The following is a 6,000-nucleotide window of genomic DNA, read 5'->3' on the forward strand; positions in this document are numbered from 1 at the left end:
TAGACGCAAGGATTGAGAATCCGGATTCGTGGTTACGTGGCGCTCGAGAGAGGCACGAATCACGGTAAAATCCAGAGTTGACGTTTCCTGTTGTGCAAGTAGTTAATTAAATTATTGCTTGATAATTTAGGATATAATTAGTGTTTAGTTCAGATTAATTCATCATATGTGGTTAGGCTAGTTGACTGAAGAATACACGAAATTCAATCCTCCCTGTGGATATGACCCTCGCTTACTGCTAGATTACATGAACGATTCGTACGCTTGCGAGGTATAAAAGTCGATGTAACTAAAATTCTACATCAAGTTTTTGGCGCCGTTGCCGGGGAGGCACGTATTAAGCGTATATCTTTGTTCTCCATAGTCTTAGGTTAGATTTTATTTTATTTTATTTTTGTTTTTATTTTTATTTTTTATTTTTTTTGCTTTCATAATTTTAGTTTGGTATTTTTTATGAAATTATTTTTATTTCTTCTAGTTAGTTCATATTTTTAGTAGCGAGTTTGTTAGCTTAATTTGATAGTTCATTTCGTTTCTTTTTGTGTTTTTATGCACGGGCTCCTCTCCCTAGGTGGACCATTAGCTCCCTTTGTTGAAGAGGTAGAACATATTTGTAGGAAAACACCCGAAGTCAAGTTAGGAGCTACCATGGCCAATCAGGGCGAACCATTACAGTTACCTGCAGCAGGTGACCGTAGAGCCCTGAGGGATTATTCTATCCCATCCCACTTCACATCACCTTCTTGCATTATATTGCCGCCCACTACTGCCGCCAGTTATGAGTTGAAACCGGGTGTGATCCAACTCCTCCCTACATTCTATGGGTTGGATAAGGAGGACCCATATTACCACATCAAGGAATTCTTAGATATTTGTGCAACTTTTAAATTCCAGAATTTCTCAGATGACTCTATCTGGTTAAGACTTTTTCCATTTTCACTTAAGGATAAGGCCAAGTCTTGGCTTAATTCCTTGGAGGTGGGCAGCATTACTTCATGGGACACGTTAGTCACAAAATTTTTGTCCAAGTACTTTCCCATTCAGAGAACTACAACCCTCAGGAGAGAAATCTCCAACTTTATGCAGCAGGAGGGTGAACACTTTTATGAGGCTTGGGAGAAATGGAAGGATTTGATTCGTAGGTGTCCGCATCATGGGTTTGAGAAATGGCATTTAGTGCAATACTTTTATCAAGGTCTTACACCCCAGGTTAGATCCATGGTAGATGCAACGAGTGGTGGGAGTTTGATGGGTAAGAGTGCTAGTGAGGCGTGGGACTTCTTTGAAACGTTGAGTGATCAATCTCAGCAATGGGGTTCGTCATTTAAGTTGATAGGAGATCCCACGAAACCAAAAGAGGGGTCTCTACGAGGTTAGTGAAACACCTATGCTCATGGCCAAGATTGAGGGGTTGACTAGAAAAATTGATGCCCTTATGGTGTCCAAGAGTTCACCTGCTCCTAACCCATCTACTGTCTGTGCCATATGCTCTGGTTCATCTCATCCCACACAAATGTGTCCATCTAGTTCATCCTACCCAGAGCTCATTGAGGACTTGAATGCAGTCCAGAATTTTCATAGACCAAACCGGAACGATCCTTTTTCAGAAACATATAATCCGGGTTGGGCTAGGCACCCAAATTTCTCATGGTCCAAGGGCCCACAGGTTGGGGGTCCTCTAGGGTTTACTCAACCCCAAGCTCCGCGCCCACACTTCACCCAACAACCATTGATTCCACAAAAACCTTCACTTGAGGATACACTTCAATTATTCATGCAGAATACACAGTCCTCCATTGCCAAACTTGAAATGCAAGTGAGTCAGTTGGCCAGCCACATGAGTGAACAAGCACAAAATAGACTCCCGAGTCAAACCATTCCTAACCCCAAAATCACACATGAGAGTGAGTTGAGTTCCAAACCCCACCATGAGCAAGCAAAAGCCATAACCACCCTTAGGAGTGGTCGTGAGTTGAACAATGGGGTAGGGACCACTAAGTCTAAGGAGTCAAAGGATGACAATGGGGACACATCATTGAGTGACGAACCTCCAAGTTCTCCACCAACAGCCAAGCAGATCCCTAACCAAGTCCCACTAGCTCCTTATCCGCAGAGGTTATCGGGCCCACCTAGGAAAGGAGATAGCATGCATGAAACGTTGGAACTGTTTAGTAAGGTTCACATTAACATTCCACTTCTTGATGCTATTAGGCAAGTCCCTGCCTATGCCCGATTTTTGAAAAACCTTTGTACACAGAAGAAAAAATAACATGTTAACAAAAAGGTCTTTCTTACTGAAAATGTAAGCTCAATTCTGAAGCACAACACTCCTCCTAAAGTTAAAGATCCTGGATGTCCCACAATTTCATGTGTCATTGGTGAACATACCATCCAGAGAGCTCTTCTTGACTTAGGAGCAAGTGTGAATTTGCTTCTTTTCTTTGTGTACCAGCAATTAGGTTTGGGGGAATTGAAGCCTACCCCCATCACACTTCAACTAGCTGACCGTTCTGTCAAGATACCACGAGGAATAGTTGAAGATGTTTTGATAAAAGTGGACAAATTTCTGTTCCCGGTTGATTTCATTGTTCTTGATACAGAACCAGTAGTCAATGTGACCAACCAAATTCCTGTCATCCTAGGACGTCCCTTCTTAGCCACATCTAATGCTATCATTCATTGTAAAAGTGGTGAGTTGGAGTTGTCTTTTGGAAATTTTAAGGTCTCATTGAATGTATTTAATGCTGGGCACCACCCACTTGAGTCTGATGATCTGAGTCCTGCATTTAATATAGAAACTGTTATTCTTGATAACGAATCCACTCTTGAATCTTTTGAGTCTTGCATAACATCTTTAGACATGGACTATTTTGATGAGGAAACATATTTCCGAGAGGTTAATTCTTTACTCAATTTTGTACCTCTGTTGGAGGAAGCTTATGAGGTTATCACAACTGATCATCCACAGGATCTTCCTCTTGACTTGGACAAACCTCTCGAAACTTCCAAGCTAGATCTTAAGCCACTTCCTCCCACGTTGAAGTATGCGTTCTTGGGACCCATGAACTCATTACCAGTCATTATTTCCTCTGATTTGAGTATTGAGCAAGAGGAACAATTGACTGAAGTTTTACAAGCACACAGAGAGGCATTGGGGTGGACTCTTGATGCCTTAAAAGGGATTAGCCCCTCCATATGCATGCATCGTATTCATTTGGAGGAGGGGACTAAAGCCTCACGTGAGATGCAACGTAGGTTAAATCCCCATATGCTGGAGGTTGTGAGAGAAGAAGTCATCAGGTTGCTTGTGACAGGAATCATTTACCCTATTTCCGATAGCACCTGGGTGAGTCCAATTCAAGTTGTCCCTAAGAAAGGGGGGATAACAATAATGAAAAATGAGAGTGGTGAATTGATTCCCACAAGAACTACCACCAAGTGGCGTGTCTGCATTGACTATAGAAAACTTAATTCCGTCACTAGGAAGGATCACTTCCCACTACCTTTAATTGATCAGGTACTAGAGCGATTGGCCGGCCACAATTTTTATTGCTTCTTAGATGGATACTCCGGCTACAATCAAATTCCCATTGCTCCAGAAGACCAGGAAAAGACCACATTCACGTGTCCGTTTGGCACCTATGCTTACAGACGCATGCCTTTTGGTTTATGCAATGCACCCACCACTTTCCAACGGTGCATGATGAGTATTTTTTCTGACATGATTGATGACTTTTCTGTGTTTGGCTCTAGTTTTGATACATGTCTGTACAATCTTTCACTCTTATTGTCCCGTTGCATTAAGTCCAATTTAGCCTTGAATTGGGAGAAATGCCACTTCATGGTGAAAGAAGGAATTGTGTTAGGACATGTAGTGTCTGAGAGGGGTGTAGAAGTGGACAAAGCCAAGGTTGACCTAATTGCCAATCTGCCACCACCTACTTCTGTGAAGGGAGTGCGTTCTTTCCTTGGCCATGCTGGGTTCTAAAGGCGTTTCATTAAAGACTTTAGCAAAATTTCTCGTCCTTTGACTAATTTACTTGCTCAAGATGTTGCTTTTGCCTTTGATGATGCCTGTATTCATGCTTTTGAGACACTGAAGAAATGTTTGTCCACTGCACCCATTGTCCAACCCCCTATTTGGTCTTTGCCTTTTGAGTTGATGTGTGATGCCTCTGACTATGCATTGGGGGCTGTTTTGGGGCAAAAGACGGATAAAATGCCCTGTGTCATTCAATATGCTAGCCGAACTCTTCATGATGCTCAATTGAATTACACTACCACTGAGAAGGAGTTGCTAGCTGTTGTGTTTGCCTTGAACAAATTCAGATCATATCTGTTAGGGTCAAAGGTTATAGTGTTCACTGATCATTCTGCTTTGAAGTATTTATTATCCATTAAGGACACTAAACCTCGCTTGATTAGATGGATCTTGCAATTGCAAGAATTTGACCTTGAGATTCGAGATAAGAAGGGTTGTGAGAATGTTGTTGCTGATCATCTATCTAGGATATGTGTAGTACCTCAGGAAGGATTCCTTCCTTTAAATGATTCCTTCCCTGATGAACAACTTCTCCAAGTATCCCAGTTGCCTTGGTTTGCTGACATAGTCAACTATCTTGTAACTCATAAGATTCCTGATTATTGGAGTAAACAAGATAGGTTGAAATTCTTTTCCCAAGTCAAACATTTTTTTTGGGATGACCCTTATTTGTTCAAGGTGGGTTCTGACCAAGTCATTAGGCGTTGTGTACATGAGCAAGACTTTGCCAACATTCTTGAATTTTGTCATTCCCACGCATGTGGTGGACATTTTGGTGCTAGAAAGACCGCGGCTAAAGTCTTGCAATGTGGTTTCTATTGGCCTTCATTATTTAGACATGCCCATGAATTTTGTCAGGTGTGTGATAAATGCCAACGAACTGGTTGTTTGTCTAGGAAGAACATGATGCCTCTTAACCCCATTCTTATTGTTGAATTGTTTGATGTGTGAGGTATTGACTTCATGGGTCCTTTTCCTGTCTCGTTCGGCTATCAATACATCCTTGTTGCTGTTGAATATGTCTCTAAATGGATTGAAGCTATATCATGTAAGACAAACGATCACAAAGTGGTGGTAAAGTTTTTAAAAGAAAATATCTTTAATCGATTTGGTACCCCGAGAGCGATCATCAGTGATGGGGGATCTCATTTTTTTAACAGAGCATTTGAGGCCTTATTGAAGAAATATTCCATCACTCATCGGGTGTCCACTCCATACCACCCGCAAACTTGTGGTCAAGTGGAAATCTCTAATAGAGAGATCAAATGGATTTTGGAGAAGACGGTTCGCTTTGATAGGAAAGATTGGTCCACTCGATTGGACGATGCCTTATGGGCCTATCGAACCGCTTATAAGACTCCTATTGGGATGTCTCCATTTCGCCTAGTATTCGGCAAAGCATGTCATCTACCTGTTGAGCTTGAGCATAGAGCTTATTGGGCCATTAAGGCTTTAAATTTTGATTTAACTCAAGCGGGTGAGGAGAGAAAGTTGCAATTGAATGAGTTGGAAGAGATACGTTATGATGCTTATGAGAATGCCAAACTGTATAAGGAGCGAACAAAGCTTTTACATGATAAATCTATTTTTCGCAAGTCTTTTACTGTTGGGCAGAATGTTTTACTTTATAACTCACGATTGCATTTGTTTCCAGGGAAGCTAAGATCCAGGTGGTCCGGTCCATTTGAAGTTACACCGGTGTTTCCTCATGGCGCTATTGAGATCCGCAATCACGGAGACGGGTCGATCTTCAAAGTTAACGGTCAGAGGCTCAAACCGTATCTTGAGAATGTCCCCACACCAGAGGAGGTGATGGTGATTTTCTTGGAGGAACCTGTCATTTCATCTTGAATGCGTCAGAGTCTTGCTTACGACTATAAACTTAGCACATTGTGGGCAATCCCCACGTTTCTATCCCTTTGTACATTACAGTTTTATTTTTATTTTTATTTTTATTT

General features: G+C 41.6%; 1 non-coding gene across 1 annotated transcript; it reads right to left on the reverse strand.

Annotated features, from left to right (window-relative positions):
* Positions 1-1,053: 1,053 nt before the first annotated feature.
* LOC137949145 (small nucleolar RNA R71) lies at positions 1,054-1,160 on the reverse strand. The gene has a single exon (XR_011111717.1). It is a non-coding gene; the product is annotated as a small nucleolar RNA R71 (small nucleolar RNA).
* Positions 1,161-6,000: the final 4,840 nt, after the last annotated feature.

The sequence above is a fragment of the Aristolochia californica genome, unplaced genomic scaffold, assembly GCF_029961685.1.
Source record: "Aristolochia californica isolate CCGP_79_NKW_82.1479 unplaced genomic scaffold, dmAriCali1.0.hap1 SCAF_13, whole genome shotgun sequence".
In the NCBI taxonomy this organism is placed as follows: domain Eukaryota; kingdom Viridiplantae; phylum Streptophyta; class Magnoliopsida; order Piperales; family Aristolochiaceae; genus Aristolochia; species Aristolochia californica.